Genomic DNA, 22,602 nt, shown 5'->3' with positions numbered 1-22,602 from the left:
CAGCCTTGAGATAATGCAGAGCACTGATGGAAATTTTCTGATGTGTAATGGCGCATGTTCTATTAGTTCACTCACTCTGACACGCTGAACCAGGCCTCATCTGAAGAAACAGGAGTCCTGATTACACCTCATTCAGAAACTGCCAGGAGAACTCTACGCGTGGAAGTTTAATGGGACGCCTTAACTCACGCACAACAGTAAATTTCTAAGGATACAGATGGCAGACTTTTTTTGACAATGTTTCAACATTACGATCTCTTAATTCCCACTTGCACAGATAAACGAGGCTGACTCTTTGTTGGTCTTTGTTCCAGGTTTTCTTTCACTAGAGCCATGTTTTCTGATATTCTAATTCTTTTCAGATAGTTACGACTTTTATTCGCTACAGAGCCCATTTTCACTTCATCTTCTTTCTATGTTTTGCATTGTAGCCTTTGCTGAACGTTTTGCCAAAACACTTCCAATCTTAATCCTCTGCATAAACGTTCCCCACGCGTTTTCCACGAATTGTTGTTCGAGTAACATTCGACAATGAAAACGCGATATCTTATAGTGAGCACCACATTACACTACGTGATCAAAAGTATTCGGACACCTAGCTGAAAATGAATTACAAGTACGTCGCGCCCTCCATCGGTAATGCTCGAATTCAATACGGTGTGGGCCCACCGTTAACCTCTATCACAGCTTCCACTCTCAGGCATACGTTCAGTCAGGCGCTGGAAGGTTTCTTTGGGAATGGCAGTCCATTCTTCACGGAGTGCTGCACTGAGGAAAGGTAACGATGTCGGTCGGCGAGGCCTGGCACGAAATCGGCGTCCAAAACATCCCAAAGGTGTTCTATAAGATTCAGCTCAGGACTCGATGCAGGGCAGCCCATTACAGGGATGTTATTGTCGTGTAACCGCTCCGCCAAAGGCTGTGCATTATAAACAGATGCTCGATCGTGTTGAAAGATGCAGTCGCCATCCCCGAATTGTTCTTCAACAGTGGGAAGCAAGAAGGTGCTTAAAACGCCAATGTAAGCCTATGCTGCCATAGTGCCACGCCATAATACCACCGCTTCCGAATTTTACTGTTGGCACTACACACGCTGGCAGATGACGTTCACCGGGTATTCGCGATACCCACACTCTGCCATCGGATCGGCACATTGTGTACAGTGATTCGTCACTCCACACAACGTTTTTCCACGGTTCGATCGTCTAACGTTTATGCTCCTTACACCAAGCGAGGCGTCATTTGACATATTCCATAGATCATGAATACATTTCATAATGGTGTAAACATGTCAGTTTAACGTAAGGTTTCTTTATACAAAGTAATAATTACTATTTCATATTTAAAAATTCATCTATAGAGTGGAAGGAGTTGTCATTCAGAAATTCTTCTAATTTATTTTTAAATGCTAATTGGTTAATGCTATTTGGTAAATGACCAAAGACTTGGGGCAGAATAATTCTTCCCTTTCTGTTCGGATTTAACTCAGAATATTGAAAATAATTTTTTTCTAGTATTGTAGCTATGCAGTATGCTACTATTTTTGAATTGGGATGGGTTCTTAATAACAACTTTCATAAGTTAATATATTTATTGTGAAAGTACTGTAAATCTCCCTAGTCCCTTAAATAAACGTCTACAAGCTGATCTTGAGTAGGCTCCAGTTATTATTCTGATTACACACTTTTGTGCAATGTGTACTTCTTCTCATAATGATGAATTTCCACAAATTTTGATGCCATTTTAAAGCAGTGGATGAATATAGTCATAGTAAGCTAATTTGCAATAACCCTAATAGCATAAATTGATGAACTCAAATGCTTCAGCAGATCACTACTGTTATTGTTGTTGCGGTCTTCAGTCCTGAGACTGGTTTGATGCAGCTCTCCATGCTACTCTATACTGTGCAAGCTGCTTCATCTCCCAGTAAATACTGTAACCTACATCCTTCTGAATCTGCTTAGTGTATTCATCTCTTGGTCTCCCTCTACGATTTTTACCCTCCACGCTGCCCTCCAGTACTAAATTGGTGATCCCTTGATGCCTCAGAACATGTCCTACCAACCGATCCCTTCTTCTAGTCAACTTGTACCACAAATTTCTCTTCTCCCCAATCCTATTCAATACCTCCTCATTAGTTATGTGATCTACCCATCTAATCTTCAGCATTCTTCTGTAGCACCACATTTCGAAAGCTTCTATTCTCTTCTTGTCCAAACTATTTATCGTCCATGTTTCACTTCCATACATGGCTACACTCCATACAAATACTTTCAGAAACGACTTCCTGACATTTAAATCTATACTTGATGTTAACAAATTTCTCTTCTTCAGAAACGATTTCCTTGCCATTGCCAGTCTACATTTTATATCCTCTCTACTTCGACCATCATCAGTTATTTTGCTCCCCAAATAGCAAAACTCCTTCACTACTTTAAGTGTCTCATTTCCTAATCTAATTTCCTCAGCATCACCCGACTTAATTCGACTACATTCCATTATCCTCGTTTTACTTTTGTTGATGTTCATCTTATATCCTCCTTTCAAGACACTATCCATTCCGTTCAGCTGCTCTTCCAAGTCCTTTGCTGTCTCTGACAGAATTACAAAGTCATCGGCGTACCTCAAAGTTTTTATTTCTTCTCCATGGATTTTAATACCGACTCCGAATTTTTCTTTTGTTTCCTTCAATGCTTGTTCAATACACAGATTGAATAACACTGGGGAGAGGCTACAACCCTGTCTCACTCCCTTCCCAATCACTGCTTCCCTTTCATGTCCCTCGACTCTTATACACTCCTGGAAATGGAAAAAAGAACACATTGACACCGGTGTGTCAGACCCACCATACTTGCTCCGGACACTGCGAGAGGGCTGTACAAGCAATGATCACACGCACGGCACAGCGGACACACCAGGAACCGCGGTGTTGGCCGTCGAATGGCGCTAGCTGCGCAGCATTTGTGCACCGCCGCCGTCAGTGTCAGCCAGTTTGCCGTGGCGTACGGAGCTCCATCGCAGTCTTTAACACTGGTAGCATGCCGCGACAGCGTGGACGTGAACCGTATGTGCAGTTGACGGACTTTGAGCGAGGGCGTATAGTGGGCATGCGGGAGGCCCGGTGGACGTACCGCCGAATTGCTCAACACGTGGGGCGTGAGGTCTCCACAGTACATCGATGTTGTCGCTAGTGGTCGGCGGAAGGTGCACGTGCCCGTCGACCTGGGACCGGACCGCAGCGACGCACGGATGCACGCCAAGACCGTAGGATCCTACGCAGTGCCGTAGGGGACCGCACCGCCACTTCCCAGCAAATTAGGGACACTGTTGCTCCTGGGGTATCGGCGAGGACCATTCGCAACCGTCTCCATGAAGCTGGGCTACGGTCCCGCACACCGTTAGGCCGTCTTCCGCTCACGCCCCAACATCGTGCAGCCCGCCTCCAGTGGTGTCGCGACAGGCGTGAATGGAGGGACGAATGGAGACGTGTCGTCTTCAGCGATGAGAGTCGCTTCTGCCTTGGTGCCAATGATGGTCGTATGCGTGTTTGGCGCCGTGCAGGTGAGCGCCACAATCAGGACTGCATACGACCGAGGCACACAGGGCCAACACCCGGCATCATGGTGTGGGGAGCGATCTCCTACACTGGCCGTACACCACTGGTGATCGTCGAGGGGACACTGAATAGTGCACGGTACATCCAAACCGTCATCGAACCCATCGTTCTACCATTCCTAGACCGGCAAGGGAACTTGCTGTTCCAACAGAACAATGCACGTCCGCATGTATCCCGTGCCACCCAACGTGCTCTAGAAGGTGTAAGTCAACTACCCTGGCCAGCAAGATCTCCGGATCTGTCCCCCATTGAGCATGTTTGGGACTGGATGAAGCGTCGTCTCACGCGGTCTGCACGTCCAGCACGAACGCTGGTCCAACTGAGGCGCCAGGTGGAAATGGCATGGCAAGCCGTTCCACAGGACTACATCCAGCATCTCTACGATCGTCTCCATGGGAGAATAGCAGCCTGCATTGCTGCGAAAGGTGGATATACACTGTACTAGTGCCGACATTGTGCATGCTCTGTTGCCTGTGTCTATGTGCCTGTGGTTCTGTCAGTGTGATCATGTGATGTATCTGACCCCAGGAGTGTGTCAATAAAGTGTCCCCTTCCTGGGACAATGAATTCACGGTGTTCTTATTTCAATTTCCAGGAGTGTAACTGCCATCTGGTTTCTGTACAATTTGTAAATAGCCTTTCGCTCCCTGTATTTTACCCCTGCCACCTTCAGAATTTGAAAGAGAGTATTCCAGTCAACATTGTCATAAGCTTTCTCTAAGTCTACAAATGCTAGAAACGTAGGTTTGCCTTTCCTTAATCTAGCTTCTAAGATAAGTCGTAGGGTCAATATTGCCTCACGTGTTCCTATATTTCTACGGAATCCAAACTGATCTTCCCCAAGGTCGGCTCCTACTAGTTTTTCCATTCGTCTGTAAAGAATTCGTGTTAGTATTTTGCAGCCGTGACTTATTAAACTGATAGTTCGGTAATTTTCACATCTGTCAACACCTGCTTTATTTGGGATTGGAATTATTATATTCTTCTTGAAGTCTGAGGGTATTTCGCCTGTCTCATTCATCTTGCTCGCCAGATGGTAGAGTTTTGTCAGGACTGGCTCTCCCGAGGCCGTCATTAGATCTAATGGAATGTTGTCTACTCCCGGGGCCTTGTTTCGACTCAGGTCTCTCAGTGCTCTGTCAAACTCTTCACGCAGTATCATATCTCCCGTTTCATCTTCATCTACATCCTCTTCCATTTCCATAATATTGTTCTCAAGTACATCGCCCTTGTGTTGACGCTCTATATACTCCATCCACCTTTCTGCTTTCCCTTCTTTGCTTAGAACAGGGTTTCCATCTGAGCTCTTGATATTCATACAAGTGGTTCTCTTTTCTCCAAAGGTCTCTTTAATTTTCCTGTAGGCAGTATCTATCTTACCCCTGGTGAGACAAGCCTCTACATCCTTACATTTGTCGTCTAGCCATCCCTGCTTAACCATTTTGCACTTCCTGTCGATCTCATTTTTGAGACGTTTGTATTCCTTTTTGTCTGCTTCATTTACTGCATTTTTATATTTTCTCCTTTGATCAATTAAGTTCAATATTTCTTCTGTTACCCAAGGATTTCTACTAGCCCTCGTCTTTTTACCTACTTTATCCTCTGCTGCCTTCACTACTTCATCCCTCAAAGCTACCCATTCTTCTTCTACTGTATTTCTTTCCCCCATTCCTGTCAATTGTTCCCTTATGCTCTCCTTGAAACTCTGGTTCTTTCAGTTTATCCAGGTCCCATCTCCTTAAATTCCCACCTTTTTGCAGTTTCTTCAGTTTTAATCTACAGTTCATAACCAATAGATTGTGGTCAGAGTCCACATCTGCCCCTGGAAATGTCTTACAATTTAAAAGCTGGTTCCTAAATCTCTGTCTTACCATTATATAATCTATTTGAAACCTGTCAGTATCTCCAGGCTTCTTCCATGTCCACAACCTTCTTTTATGATTCTGGAACCAAGTGTTAGCTATCATTAAGTTGTGCTCTGTGCAAAATTCTACCAGACGGCTTCCTCTTTCATTTCTTCCCCCCAATCCATATTCACCTACTACGTTTCGTTCTCTTCCTTTTCCTACTACCGAATTCCAGTCACCCATGACTATTAAATTTTCATCTCCCTTCACTACCTGAATAATTTCTTTTATTTCATCATACATTTCTTCAATTTCTTCGTCATCTGCAGTGCTAGTTGGCATATAAACTTGTACTACTGTGGTAGGCGTGGGCTTCATGTCTATCTTGGCCACAATAATGCGTTCATTATGCTGTTTGTAGTAGCTTACCCGCACTCCTATTTTTTTATTCATTATTAAACCTACTCCTGCATTCCCCCGTTTTGGTTTTGTATTTATAACCCTGTATTCGCCTGACCAATAGTCTTGTTCCTCCTGCCACCAAACTTCACTAATTCCCACTATATCTAACTTTAACCTATCCATTTCCCTTTTTAAATTTTCTAACCTACCTGCCCGATTAAGGGATCTAACATTCCACGCTCCGATCCGTAGAACGCCAGTTTTTTTCTCTTGATAACGACGTCCTCTTGAGTAGTCCCCGCCCGGATATCCGAATGGGGGACTATTTTACCTCCAGAATATTTTACCCAAGAGGACGCCATCATCATTTAACCATACAGTAAGGCTGCATGCCCTCGGGAAAAATTACGGCTGTAGTTTCCCCTTGCTTTCAGCCGTTCGCAGTACCAGCACAGCAAGGCCGTTTTGGTTAGTGTTACAAGGCCAGATCAGTCAATCATCCAGACTGTTGCCCCTGCAACTACTGAAAAGGCTGCTGCCCCTCTTCAGGAACCACACGTTTGTCTGGCCTCTCAACAGATACCCCTCCATTGTGGTTGCACCTACGGTACGGCTATCTGTATCGCTGAGGCACGCAAGCCTCCCCACCAACGGCAAGGTCCATGGTTCATGGGGGGGGGGATCACTACTGTATTTCTTCCATTTCAATTTCTCATGAATGCAAACACCCAGAAATTTTGAATATTCTGTCGTGGCAACAGATTTCTGTTCAGAGTCTATATTTGTCTATGGTGGTACGCCATTTACGGCACAGAACTGTATACAATGTGCTTTCTCAAAATTTAGTGAGAGTCCATTTGCAAAGAACTACTCAATAATTTTGTGAAAGACATCATTTACAATTTCTTCAGCTTCATGAATACAGAATGGCAATCATTAATATATGTTAAGAACAATAAGTGACCCAAGAGTGAACCCTGTGGGACACTGATCTTGATACCTCCCCAGTTAGAGGACTTTCTGCAGTCTTCCAGATAAATATGGATCAAATCATTTGTGCACTGCCCCCACCCGTACCACAATACTTATGCTTATCTGGAAGAATTTAACGATTTTCACAGTCAAAAGCATTTGAGAGACCACAACAAGTGATAGTGGATAATCTAGGCTGTTCAGAGCGTTTAATATTTGATATAGCATGTATAGCAGATTTTGTTGGAAAGCCTTTCTGAAGACCAAAGTGGCATTTTGTATTTTGTTAGTACTTCATTTTTACAAATGTGCGATGCTACTCTTGAATACCTTATTTTTTCAAGAATTTTGGATGAAGTTGTCGGAAGTGTTATATGCTACCACACAGATAATATGTATATCGTTAATTTTCTATAACAACCGTAGCCCTGCAGAAGCCAGCCGACCAAAATCTGCATGTTTCTACTAGCTTAAAATCAGATACAGCTTCGGAAGAGAGGGAACGGAACAAGACTCCGTCTTCTTTATCCAGTGACACATTACACTAACATTCACAGCGCAATGGCTAATACAGTGCTAACAAAACAAAAACAACAAAACAATATTGGTTAGCTGAAGTTATCAGCGACTGAACACAAAACATTCGTGGCCCCAAGTGTTGGGGCTTCCACCAATACAGAACCAGGGAACCCAATGCTCACCGAACGATTTAGAAACAGCACGTAATATTTGCGTACATGTGTAACAAATCAGAACGTAAGGTAATAATGGTTCCACCATTGGAGTTTACTCATCTTTAATTACAAATACATTACTGGCCATTAAAATTGTTACACCAAGAAGAAATGCAGATGATAAACGAGTATTCATTGGACAAATATATTATACTAGAACTGACATGTGATTAGATTTTCAAGCAATTTGGGTGCATAGATCCTGAGAAATCAGTACCCAGAACAACCACCTCTGGCCGCATTAACGGCCTTCATACGCCTGGGCATTGAGTCAAACAGAGCTTGTATGGCGTGTACAGGCACAGTTGCCCATGCAGCTTCAACAGGATACCACAGTTCATCAAGAGTAGTGACTGGCGTATTGTGATGAGCCAGTTGCTCGGCCACCATTGACCAGACGTTTCCAATTGGTGAGAGATCTGGAGAATGTGCTGGCCAGGGCAGCAGTCGAACATTTTCTGTGTCCAGAAAGGCCCGTACAGGACCTGCAACATGCGGTCGAGCATTATCCTGCTGAAATGTAGGGTTTCGCAGGGATCAAATGAAGGGTAGAGCCACGGATCGTAACACATCTGAAATGTAACGTCCACTGTTGAAAGTGCCGTCAATGCGAACAAGAGGTGACCGAGACGTGTAACCAATGGCACCCCATACCGTCATGCCGGGTGATACGCCAGTACGGCGATGACGAATACACGCTTCCAATGTGCGTTCACCGCGATGTCGCCAAACACGGATGCGACCATCATGATGCTGTAAACAGAATCTGGATTCATCCGAAAAAATGACGTTTTGCCATTCGTGCACCCAGGTTCGTCGTTGAGTACACCATCGCAGGAGCTCCTGTCTGTGATGCAGCGTCAAGGGTAACCGCAGCCATGGTCTCCGAGCTGATAGTCCATGCTGCTGCAAACGTCGTCGAACTGTTCGTGTTGATGGTTGTTGTCTTGTAAACGTCCCCAACTGTTGACTCAGGTATCGAGACGTGGTTGCACCATCCGTTGCAGACATGCGGATAAGATGCCTGTCATCTCGACTGCTAGTGATACGAGGCCGTTGGGATCCAGCACGGCGTTCCGTATTACCCTCCTGAACCCACCGATTCTGTATTCTGCTAACAGTCATTGGATCTCGACCAACGCGAGCAGCAATGTCGCGATACGATAAACCGCAATCGCGATAGTCTACAATCCGACCTTTATCAAAGTCGGAAACGTGACGGTACGCATTTCTCCTTCTTACACGAGGCATCACAACAACGTTTCACCAGGCAACGCCGGTCAACTGCTGTTTGTGTATGAGAAATCGGTTGGAATCTTTCCTCATGTTAGCACGTTGTAGGTGTCGCCACCGGCGCCAACCTTGTGCGAATGCTCTGAAAACTAATCATTTGCATATCACAGCATCTTCTTCCTGTTGGTTAAATTTCGCGTCTGTAGCACGTCATAGTCGTGGGGTAGCAATTTTAATGGTTAGTAGTGTATTTTTGATCAGAATGAATTCCGACAGAAACTTGGAATTCTAAACTCTTTGTGTAGAGAGTAAGTTGTATACTAAACACTACATTTCAAACAGGACTGAGTACTTTTTCTGCCTACTGGCATCACTAATCTTTCTTCCTGGCTGTTAGTCACCATTTCTAATACATTTTCGTCTTTTAGCAACTGTAAAACTAATTATTATTATTATTTTAAATTTACTATTTTTAGCAGTTCTTGTTGGTATGAACATATGTTCCTACGATATGAAAATATATCTTAGGCGAAAGTCTATATGAAGTAGAAACTAGGAGTGCAAGAATGGAAATTAACATAAAAATGTGAAAACCATAATTATGATTGTACAAACTGCCGTGTACTTCACGGCGTGGATTCAAGTTTATATCCAGAAGTGTTGAAAGCACTGCGAAAGTCAAAAGACAGAAACAGAGATAAAATTTATTTCCTCTGGCTGTTATTGTTGCTACAGGGGAAGTGGAACTTCTTTGGGTGTCACAGTTCGATTAACAACGCCATCATAGGCAAAATTTTAATTCGCGGCAACAGTTTCTGATAAATTATTCCTAGTTGAGATCATTTATACAGTTCCACAGCAATATGGATCTTACAACATCGGGAGAAAACGCGGTAAGTACTGTGAGGATTGTGAGATTAATGCAATTACGCTGACTTCGCGTCTACATGCTTTCGTAAGAGCCCTTATTTGTCTTTCCTTGTCCTTGCATTGTTTATGCGAAAGGCAGTTTGTTGACAGTAGGATATTTCTACAGTTTGTCGCAAATGCCAGTTCTCTAAACTTCCTCAATAACGTTTCCAAAAGAACGTCTTCTCATTTCAGAAATCCAATTTGAATTCATAAAATATTTCCATAATAATCACGTGTTGATCGATTCTACTGTTAACAAATTTAGCGGCATGGCTCTGAATTGTTTCTGTCTTCAGTCCGCCCTGGTGGGGATCCTAAGTGTATTGTACGTGGTAATTTTTATTGATGAGGATCTGGGCCGAAAACAAATACTTGTCTCCTGTTTGCGTTATGCTCCTTTTGACTTCGTAGCTCTTTCAGAGACAGTTCGTCGTGGTCCTTCATATTTATGCTGCGATGGAACTGGATTTAGTAGTCATGTACAGTCTAGGGCATCCCTTGAGGAACATTTGCTTCCACATATCACTACACCCACTTCACATTTCTCGGTAAAATCCTAGATAGAGGCCTCTGCCGTACTTCCATGTTTCGTACGATTGATTTCAGTGTTCTCTATGAAGTATGAACGATTGACTAAAAATTGGAAGTGCGTCTGTCATTCGGCTGAAATCGGAAAGCCTTCACGTTACGGCAATGTGGTGCTATCTTTGCCTTGACCGACAAATTTACGATGCGTTGGCAAGGGATCGATCGCAGCTAAGTATGGTGAAAAGCAAGACTATAAATATGACTACTGCTCGTTTTATTCGCAGCAATTGAAGTTTTTCTTTTAGGTTCTTACCTAACCACAGCATTGGAAATCACGACATATTCGAAAATAAACAGCCAAATATTTATGAGAGACAAGAATACATATACCATTTCTTCTCGTTTTACTCTCAACATTTAAAGCTGTACCCTGGAATTCCTGCCTAAGGACGCCCTCCGAAATCGCGACATATTCGGAAAAAACGATCAAATGTTTGTGACAAGAAGAAATATAAATGTCACTGCCGGTTGTTTCACTCGCAGCAATTTTCATCTTTTGTTTTTTTTAATCAGAGTGAAGTCACAAACAGAAGGAACTCTTTACTCAGATAGCACACTCTTACATAAAAATAATATCCAATACTGCGTAACATACTTCTGTTACACAAATAAGAAACTCCCAGATGTGTTAGGAAAGTGAAGATGAAAAATAAAATGGTATGTACCTAGCTACTAACGTACTTTCTTCGATTGTACAATGTCACGTTTCTGATCACAGGACGACAGCGTAGAGCAAAACGCTTTAAAACTACTCGCACAAAATTTTCTTAAGACTTTTACAGACAATGTATCATTAACTGACATTTAATTACAATAAATAGCACCCAGAATGAGAAATCTTGATTACGCCTTTGCCTTAAAACGGCATTCTGTCATAACAGGCAAGTTATAACACGGGGACAACCGAAATGTTATGACACACCCAATCAGAGGCGTATTTACACATATCAGTCAGTGGCATATTTGGGCCTGGCAGACTAGGGGTACTGATTTGAAGGGGCAGCGGAATTTAGGCGTGGCTTATAAGTTATTGCTATTTTTTAAAACATTTTATTTACAATTCTTGAAAAGAGAATACGTACTTTACTGACAATGAAATGGATATGGATAACATTGGCAACAATCAGCTCAAATTTCATGAACGGTCTGGTCAGGCAGTGGAACAAGGACAGTTTTAGTTTTAGTAATGACGTTACGTCGTGAAAATGTGACCGTTATTCCTTTTATTCAGTTTCGTGCCTTCTTATGTGAAATACGTTACGAATGCAAATATCGTTGCTCGCAGTTAAGCTTTTTGATGGGAGACGTCCTTGACAGTGTCCAAGTGGTAGCCAATATCACTAATCAACAATACCTATTCAAACTTAAAATTCTATATGCAAAGAAAAGAAAGACCACCCGCTATTCTAACAGCGGCTCGCTTGGCTGGCAGTTAAGTTTAATTTGAAACGGTGCAGTTGTTTAGTATTTTGTGATATATATTTTAGTATTAATTGAAGTCAGTGACAGTCAGAGAAAAGTAAATGGTTCTCGGTACCGGCAACTCACGAAAGAAAAGGCAATAAAAAAAAGAGGAAACTGAGAAAGAGTGCAAAAGTCGGTGTGCTATTAAAAAAAAAAAAAATCAAACACAGCCAGCTAGTTCTAGCCCGAGCTCGAGTGTAGAAACATCAGAATGTAAAAATGTGGTGATTTACTGGTGAGCGGTATCGGAAATAGTGCAGGGTGCGGTTTATTGGATTCAGGCGTTCCTTATATTAAAACAATAATAATGATGCAGAAACAATCATTTCAGTTGACCCAAATGACGCATATAAAGATAACGGCGATAGTGGTTAAGGTTCTGACGCCGATGCGGAGAACTGGATAATAAATGGACTCCTTGGCGATTGTATTACTAAGCAAGACCATGTGACAGAGAATATGGATTGTGATTTCAGTAGTTCTTGCAGGCAATATACTTACATTCCGAAGTAATTAAAAGTTTGGTTTTCATAACGATGAGGATTATGAGATACAACAGACTATTTTTAGTATGGTCTCAGAGCAAGGGTAGTGTGTTTTGTGCCCCATGTTTATTGTTTGCAAAACCTAATGAGGGATTTAATGACTGGAAAAACGGTCAGTCCCGACGAAAATTCAGCTGAACATAGTGTCCGATTCCAGCCATCGGCTTTGACCAATGACGTCATACGTAAGGCAAAGATGCTGCATATCGGCAATCTGTGAAGGGAACGGATCATACTCGTAAACAAACGAATATAGTATGCGTTAAAATAATACATTTAACGCGATTATTATTTACGCACTAATTACATCTAAAGGAGTTGAAGATAACTGAAATAAATAAGGACAGGAGTGTACAGAATTGGTGTCTAATTAGAATTATTATCATAATTTATGCGAGTGGAGCAGCACAGAGGACCATAAACTGTATTACAGTATAGCGCATGATGAAATCGTCCTATTCCAAAATTACGTTAATTATATTATAGATTATTGATTCAAACGGGAGAAGCGCAGGATAGTTGGGGTTTGGGGCGGGGAGAAATTAAAAGTAGAACAGAACAACGGTGAAATAAAGCGAATTATAAGAAATAAGAGTTAATAACATAAAATATGGAGAAACGAACACCGTAAATCCTAAACAAACCAGGAACTCCATTAAAAATTAACAAATATTGCTTGTAGCTGTTTCGCGGTAAGTCAGAGAGCAATTACGAGCTGAAAAACGTCATCACATTTGAGATAACTACTGGAAAAATAAAAATCAGAGTAATGAACTTTCGGATAGATGGAATCGGTAAATGGAATTGATCTCATATATAAGTCAGTCTAGTTACTGACTCCAAAATTACTAACTTTTTCGCAAAACTTCAAGGAGGAATTACGAGTGCAGATGTTGTATTATATTTTCCACACGTACTGCAAAAACGATCGAAGTAATGAACCATCGAATATTTGGAATCGGTAACTAGAAGTAATCTATATAGGAAGTAATTTCTAGTTGTTGTTGTTGTGGTCTTCAGTCCTGAGACTGGTTTGATGCAGCTCTCCTTGCTACTCTATCCTGTGCAAGCTTCTTCATCTCCCAGTACCTACTGCAGCCTACATCCTTCTGAATCTGCTTAGTGTATTCATCTCTTGGTCTCCCTCTACGATTTTTACCCTCCACGCTGCCATCCAGTACTAAATTGGTGATCCCTTGATGCCTCAGAACATGTCCTACCAACCGATCCCTTCTTCTGGTCAAATTGTGCCACAAACTCCTCTTCTACCCAATTCTGTTCAATACCTCCTCATTAGTTATGTGATCTACCCATCTAATCTACAGCATTCTTCTGTAACACCAAATTTCGAAAGCTACTATTCTCTTCTTGTCTAAACTATTTATCGTCCTTGTTTCGCTTCCATACATGGCTACACTCCATACAAATACTTTCAGAAACGACTTCCAGACGCTTAAATCTACACTTGATGTTAAATTTCTCTTCTTCAGAAACGCTTTCCTTGCCATTGCCAGTCTACATTTTATATCCTCTCTACTTCGACCATCATCAGTTATTTTGCTTCCCAAACAGCAAAACTCCTTTACTACTTTAAGTGTCTCATTTCCTAATCTAATTCCCTCAGCATCACCCGACATAACTCGACTACATTCCATTATCCTCGCTTTGCTTATGTTGATGTTCATCTTATATCCTCCTTTCAAGACACTGTCCATTCCGTTCAACTGCTCTTCCAAGTCCTTTGCTGTCTCTGACAGAATTACAGTGTCATCGGCTAACCTCAAAGTTTTTATTTCTTCTCCATGGCTTTTAATTCCTACTCTGCTTTTTTCTTTTGTTTCCTTTACTGCTTGCTCAATATACAGATTGTATAACATCGGGGATAGGCTACAACCCTGTCTCGCTCCCTTCCCAAACACTGCCTCCCTTGCATGTCCCTCGACTCTCATAACTGCAATCCGGTTTCTGTAGAAATTGTAAATAGCCTTTCGTTCCCTGTATTTGACCACTGCCACCTTCAGAATTTGAAAGAGAGTATTCCAGTCAACACTGTCAAAAGCTATCACTAAGTCTACAAACGCTAGAAACGTTGGTTTGCCTTTCCTTAATCAATCATCTAAGATAAGTCATACGGTCAGTATTGCCTCACGTGTTCCAACATTTCTACGGAATCCAAACTGATCTTTCCCGAGGTCGGCTTGTACCAGTTTTTCCATTCGTCTGTAAAGAATTCGTGTGAGTATTTTGCAGCCATGACTTATTAAACTGATGCCTCTACATCCTTACATTTGTCCTCTAGCCATCCTTGCTTAGCCATTTTCACTTACTATCAATCTCATTTTTGAGGCGTTTGTATTCCTTTCTGCCTGCTTCATTTACTGCATTTTTATATGTTCTCCTTTCATCAATTAAGTTCAATATATCTTCTGTTACACAAGGATTTCTACTGGCCCTCGTCTTTTTACCTACTTGATCCTCTGCTGCTTTCACTATTTCATCTCTCAAAGCTACCCATTCTACTTCTACTGTATTTCTTTCCCCCATTTTTGTCAATCGTTCCCAAATGTTCTCTCTGAAACTCCGTACAACCTCTGGTTTAGTCAGTTTATCTAGGTCCCATCTCCTTAAATTCCTACCTTTTTGCAGTTTATTCAGTTTTAATCTACTGTTCATAAACAATAGATTGTGGTCGGAGTCCGCATCTGCCCCTGGAAATGTCTTACAATTTAAAACCTGGATCCTAAATCTCTGTCTTACCATTATATAATCTATCTAAAACTTCCCAGTATCTCCAGCCCTCTTCCATGTATACAACCTTCTTTTATGACTCTTGAACCAAGTGTTAGCTATGATTAAGCTATGCTCTGTGCAAAATTCTACCAAAAGGCTCCGATCCGTAGAACGCCAGTTTTCTTTCTACTGATAATGACTTCTTCCAGAGTAGTCACCTCCCGGAGATCCGAATAGGGGACTATTTTACCTCCGAAATAATTTACCCAAGAGGACGCCATCATCATTTAACCATACAGTAAAGTTGCATGCCCTAGGGAAAAATTATGGCTGTAGTTTCCCCTTGCTTTCAGCCGTTCGTAGTACCAGCACAACAAGGCCGGTTTGGTTAGTGTTACAAGGCCAGAATAATCAATCATCCAGACTGTTGCTCCTGCAACTACTGAAAAAAGTTAATAGGAAACACAAACTGCAAGGCACGAAAGAAGTTCCACCCAAATTAGTTCTTCCCTACCACCCCCACCCGCCCTCAACCAGACGTAATATTTTAAAATAATAAAAATATGATGTCACGAGTCAATCACACAACCCCCCCCCCCCCCACAGCAAAGACATATCAACCCCCATCGGCCCACCATTGTAACCACAAAATATTAAACGACAGAAAAACCTCCCCCCAGAGAAACCAAAAAAGTAGCAGTCGCGCAGTACAGTATCATAAAAAAAACGCAACGTAAAACAAGAAAAAAGTATCAGACCCACGAACACCTAACTAACAAAACGAGGCTTGTACATTTTGCTGACTATTTTCATAAATGCAAGAAATACACAATAACCTTTAGGAATACTCTTCCTCCAACAGTATTCATCCAAATGGTCTTTGCAACACTGAAATCCTTCTCTTTTCCCGCCGGACAACAGATTTTATAGCTCCCCAATACCCCTCGATAGTACTGGTACATGCCCCGTATTGTAAACTTTGAATATTGTGATTCACGACCTAATGATGATAACCCCCTTCACCCAACCTCTTGTACGAAGCAAACTCATCCGACATGACTACGGAACCTTCTTCCACATATTCTTTTATTAAAGATGTCAACACTTCCTTTATACGATTTTGCACGACCCTAAATACATCTGCACAATCCCTCCAGAAACTACTGCTACAGAAACCCAAAGCCCAACAACTTCATGCCCGCTTTCGTACTTTCTCTTTCCAAAAAGTGACTCATGTACTTCAACTATAACGTCGCCCCCCCCCCCCCCCCCCAGTGATCACCTATACTTTATAAATTCCCCGCAGACTTCTCTGCAATATGAAAACCAGTCAACTACAGTGCCACACGAAACCCCTGCTTCGTGTATGACATATTAGCAAGAATATTGATAATAAAAGTGGTAGGTTAACATGACTATTACTTCTAATTTCAGCCTCGATCTTTCGAACCATGTCCCCCTGCATATGGATCTCCATATATTATTATTTCTGCACCTCCACATGTATTCGTCGGAAGTGCGTGATAATGAAACCTTTGTCAAAACCATATAATTTCCACAAACACTGCATTTGCAAAATTCTGCAATAACGCCCAATGATTGCAAAAAATCTTATAGTTGATTTACGGTCAGTCATTTTCTGAAGGAGAAATTTCGCTGTAAATACAACTGACTCATCCATAACGAAAAGCAATTGCGTGAGAAATCAAGATCTTATAAATCACGACTACTTTCATTAACGAAAGACGCCGTTCTTTCAGAACTATGAATTTGGGTCAACACACTGCGGAAGTTTCGAGATGGCACCACAGCTAATAGCAGATTTCGATCCTTTTCTAGCTAAAGATGCAGAACATCATAACAACGGAAAAGGTAGCTAAATATTTCTTCCATTTCAAAATTGTGAAGAAAGAGTGGTGAAGTAAATTACAGATGAGATGAAGGAACCTGAATATTTTTCCACCATATTAGACTCTATCCCTGATATTACCCACGCGAGTCAGCTATCTTTTGTTATAACGCATTTATCAAAAGATGGATTTCGTTTCGAAAGAGTTGTCTGTTTTATCCCAAATTCATGGCACGAAACAGAAGAATTGGCTGACTCATTACTAAATTTATCAAGTAAACAAGATTTGGACATTCATTTATGCAATCATATGACAGTACAAGCAATATGGCTTTTACTCTGGCCCCCGTGCTCTTGCTGTTTATATACCGCGTGCAGCTTAGTACTTTAACGTAGTAGGATCGTTTGTAGGAGAGTGTTGTCATCAAAACGGCTTTTTTCCGTCTGTTGCAACAAATGCACGTTTTCTTCTCTGCATCGACGAGTCGCTGGAATATTTTGAAGTCAAAATTAAACAAATCGGTTTCCGCACAAAGACCTGCAGAAACACGCCGGTCAAGGCGTCACGACTCCTGCTGTAGTCTCAATGTTCAATGTTAACTGAATAGAAATAATATCAGCTTTGGATGTTATTTAGGTTGATGAAAATGAAAAGGCATCCCTTAAATGCGAGGCGACTGGAAAGTCTACAGAGTCTGGAAACTGTGATAATGACAGATTTTGGCCAGCGATATTGTAGATGAAGTGAAGGAAACTCAACTCCCAATAGTACACATATGGACCAGTTCAGTCATAGTGAAACACAAATAAGTTGTTGCAAAGTGTTGACGCCGGTATTGGGACTGTAATAAAGCTGTGCGATTCTTTACGTGAATGCATTCGAGAGAATCGATCTACACTGACAGAAAGAAACGCAACACTGAAAAAATAATTAATGTAGAGAAATCAAGTTTGAGGAATGCATTTCTCTGGATAACATATGTAAGTGATTAACATTGCAAAATCACGTGTTAATATAAGTGCGAGATAAGTCATTGCAAATGTGAAATGTTGGTACATTAATAACCGCCAGAATGTTGAATGCAAGCACGCAATCGTCCCTACATTATATTGTGGAGGCGCTGGATATCAGTTTGTGGGGTGGAGTGTTCCATGCCTGTTGCACTTGGTCGGTCAATACAGGGACGTTTAATACTGTTGTGGTTGACGCTGGCTTGGCTCTGAGCACTATGGGACTCAACTGCTGAGGTCATTAGTCCCCTAGAACTTAGAACTAGTTAAACCTAACTAACCTAAGGACATCACAAACATCCATGCCCGAGGCAGGATTCGAACCTGCGACCGTAGCGGTCTTGCGGTTCCAGACTGCAGCGCCTTTAACCGCACGGCCACTTCGGCCGGCGGTTGACGCTGGAGTTGTCGTCCAATGATGTTCCTTATGTGTACGACTGGAGAAAGATCTGGCGATTTAGCAAGCCAAAGCAACATATTGCGTTACAACAGCGGTATGTGGGTAAGCGTTATCCTGACGGAAAATATCCCCTGGAAAGTTGTTCATGAATGGCAGCACATCAGGTCGAATCATCTGATTTATTTACAAATTTGGAGTCATGGTGCGTGGGATAACCACTAGAGTGCTCCTGCGGTCATGCGAAATCGTACCCCAGACGATAACTGTAGGTGTAGGCCCTGTGTGTCTAAGCCACAGACTGGTTGGTTAGAGGCCCTCAACTAATCTCCTAACCAACACACGGTCATCACTGGCACCGAAGCAGAACCAGCTACCATCAGAAAACACAACAGGCCTCCACCGTGCTCTGCATTAAGCTCTCGCTTGACACAACTGGAGTCGCAGGTTGGGGCCGTTTTGGGAGTCAGTGGAATGCACGATACGGGGCGTCTGGCTCGGAGCTGTCCTTGAAGTAATCGATTTGTAACAGTTCATTGTGTCACTGTGGTACCAACTGCTACTGCAGATGCAGTTCGACGCACCGCAGCCAAACGCCGAACACGACTGTGCCACGAGACCGTTCGATACCCGGTCTTGTTGCGACCTATCTTCACGTGACCACCGTTGCTACCAATCGTGCACAGTGACTACGTTTTTCCCAAGTCTTTCCTGCAGTATCGCACAAGAGACATGCAGCTTCTCGTACCCCTATCACTCAATCTCGTTCAAACTCAGTGAGGTGTTAATAATGGCGTCTTTCCCGCCTTAAAGACATTCTTGACGAACACCAACTCACCAAGCCCAATCTCAAAGGTAACTGACGCTGATTGCATGTCTTTGAAGCAAGCATGATTTGCATTCTCATAGTGGCGCTATTAGCTTCATTCTTATGCGACTGGCGCAAAAAGTGAATAGAAATCTTTGAGATGTAGAAACACGCCTACCAACTTTCGTTTGTGTTGCACAACCTCTCCTTGCTGTTGCGATTTTTTTCCGTCAAGTGTATGTGGCGATGAGACATATGAAAACGCTGACAACGAAAGGAGTGTGTACAGAACAGTCACAAAAGGGAAAAAGTAAAAAAAAAAAAAAGTGGACGAACAACCGAGGTTGATACTACGCGTACGTTGGAAGAAGGGAAGATTTTCGGGTGAATACATTTTTGGTCGTTATAGACAGATTGATATCTGAAATGGAGAAAAGAAAAAAAAATGTTTGAAGGGCTTTACATCAATTTTTAGTTCCTAAGTAATTTTCCCGAACTTGACAACATTGAACTATGGAAATCTGCTAGAAAACTGCTATAGCATTTCAAAGACGTCTTGGAAGAATTGAGTGATGAGATTATCCATTTTAAAAGCATGCGCGAAGAGCAACGAAATAAACACCTTCTCCCTAAGTACTTTGTGTAGAGTGTTGAGTGAAAACCACGTTCAAGAACTGTTTCCTAATTTGCAGAATGCACTAAGAAAATTTTTGTTAAGTGCTGCTGCAACCAATGGTTCGACAAAGCGCTCTTTTCACTCCTCAAAAGACTCGAGAATTAACTGCGGTCAGCCAAGTCGCAGGATCGAGTCAACATTATTGACGTCCTATCAAGGAATTCTGACATAGCACAGCAACTACACTACGAAGATGTGATCGACGAATTTGCTACAAAGAAAGCACGTCGTTAAAAGCTTTGCCTGACTTAAGTGAGTTGACGGTGTCCCACATTCAGCTGCACCGTCCTACTTCAGCTGCCCTGCGACGGAATTTTCAGTTACCGGACACGTTACCATTAGCTTTAGCTGACAACTCCTCATCGGCTGATTTAGTTTTACGTTATACACGTAAGGGGTTTTATCGTTCCATCTAAGTTTTAGTGCATGTCCTTTAACCATACGTGTTCTCCACCCTCGTGCTTTTAGGCTGAAGGTTTTGATGTGTTGCAGAGTATATGGCTTATCCTTTTTTATACTTGTGATCAGCCAGCCACGGTCGTCTCTACTGTTTTAAATCCCTTCTGCCCGTTTCTTGCGTCTCTCTGTGGTTTTCTTTTCTCATTTTATACATTCTAGTATTTATTGTCCTTCTGTAGTTCTTGTGGTTTTTGTTTTCTCCAGTTTTGGTGCCATAAGTCTTTTTCTTTTATTCCTTCCCTCGTGGACTTGTATAGGAACAAGGGACCGATGACGAAGCAGTTTGGTCCCTTCCCACCCCCTGCCCCCTCTTACATCAACCAACCAGCCAACCCAAAGTAGCAAGCAAAGGAAATCACGTCCATTTTCCTTCTGAAGAAGACATATTTATATTTGTCGAAACCATGGTAAACGGTTAATAAACCTTTAACTGTCCGTCAGAGTGGTTCTTATTTCCCAGTACTAGCAGGCTTCTACGTGCACCATTAAAATTTATATTTGTATGAGCTGCCAGATTCCAATTGTGTCATAGGATACTATGTTTCTCTGCTCTGAGAAATGCAGAGAAGGAGGAGATGGACTGAGAGAGGGAGAGCAGGAGATTGATAGAGGGAGGAAGAGAGACTAAATTAGAGGGGGAAGGAGCAGACTGACGTAGAGGGAGGGACATGGATAGAAGGGGGAGGAGGGGAAGGACAGAGAAAAGGGCAAGGAGGAGATGGACTAATAGCAAACTTGAATTAATAAATACCCAGAAAACGCTGGGTACTCAGTCTGAAATAGCCAAAAGATTTCTGAACAATCTATGGCGCGTAGAAGATGATCGGATGTAATTTACTACACTAGTTGCAATTTTCATGACTTCAGAACCTTTGCACATGAAGCTTCCTGGTGCATAATATGGTGATAAGAAAGACATTTTTGAGTTGAATCATCTTGAGCAGCAAGAGCAAGAAACCCTTTTTCTAGTCAATAAAGACACCCCATCTGTTGTTACAGCAAGTTCATGGAGTGGAAAGTTGCCACTATTCGTAAATTTTAGGAATGCGTTAAATATATCTTCTCCGCTAGTACGTTCATGAAATTGGAACACTTTTACAAAGTCCTTAACCGTGAAATAATGAAAGACCACGCTAAAAAATAAACACGACGGTCCAGTATCTGAAATACCAGTGCTTTCATCAAACTGAAGCGAAAAATATACACACCATTGCTGATCGTGATATAACTGCGATTCTGCATTTTTTAGATATTTATTCAACACGGCTAGTGACAGTTTGGTGTGACAAATAGTCATTTTATAGAAAACGTAAGTTTAGATTAATCGTTGTGACCATCGAACAGAGATTCCGCTGCACTGATCATTGCTTCTCTAACTACTTTCCCCGTCACTGATATATTTTTACCTTTATCGCTAAAATATAAGACTTTGTAAGATGCCTTTGTTACGTTACTACTTTGTTAAGCTGGCTCTGTAAATACACTTTGCTGTAATGTTAATTTAGATTTTTAATCTCTAACTTTGTTTTCGTAATTCAAAATTAACAGGAAAGTAGTTTGTGTGATTTGTCGAAAAATGACGTTCTACATTTCTTCTCTTGGAAACAGACACTTTAGACACTTTACTATTAGGCAACAAACACATGGGTTTTCCTCTGAATTCGACAAAACAATAGTGCTCCTCCGAACCACTGTTAAAACTGCGACTTTCTTGTGTTTTAGCCATTAAGAATAATCGATCTCACACAAGAAATGTCACTGAATGTACGTTCAAACACTAAGTTTACGTGCAACACATCTTCCGGAAAACGAAAACCTAATTTCGAAAACCGTTCCTCGCTGTCGCGTTTAAATGTGAAGGGCTGAAGCGGATTTGCTAGCACAGTTAAATATGGCGCCTGGAAAACAGCTGTCACAGCTTGTGATTTAGTCAGCACAGTCGCTATTTATCTTCAATTAGATGATGTGTAAACAGCTTCAGTCTAATATTTCTACTTATCCTTCACTGTACAAAAAGCCACTCCGTCCATATTAGCCGAAAGTTTGTAAAAACAAGACGCAACATGATAGCTCAACCACGTTTCAAAACCGGTTGTGTTTACATGAGAGTGAAAATGGACTGCGCAATTGAAAACCAGCAAGCAGAAGCGGATTTCCTGAATCGATTTTGAAGTATTTACATGACCACCCAAAAGCGGTATTGGGAAATCGGTTTACGAAATTTGATTTTGGGAGCCCCATGTAAATGGGATGACTGGCTCTCGAGTTAAACTGGAGAGTGCCAAAACCAATGTCGCCAACTCTCCAAAATGAAATAAGCTAAATGTGTCTACAGAAAGAAGCCAGTAAAAAGCTTAAA

Source organism: Schistocerca nitens, chromosome 6 (assembly GCF_023898315.1).
Source record: "Schistocerca nitens isolate TAMUIC-IGC-003100 chromosome 6, iqSchNite1.1, whole genome shotgun sequence".
NCBI classification, from domain to species: Eukaryota; Metazoa; Arthropoda; class Insecta; order Orthoptera; family Acrididae; genus Schistocerca; species Schistocerca nitens.
This window is presented reverse-complemented; position numbering follows the sequence as displayed.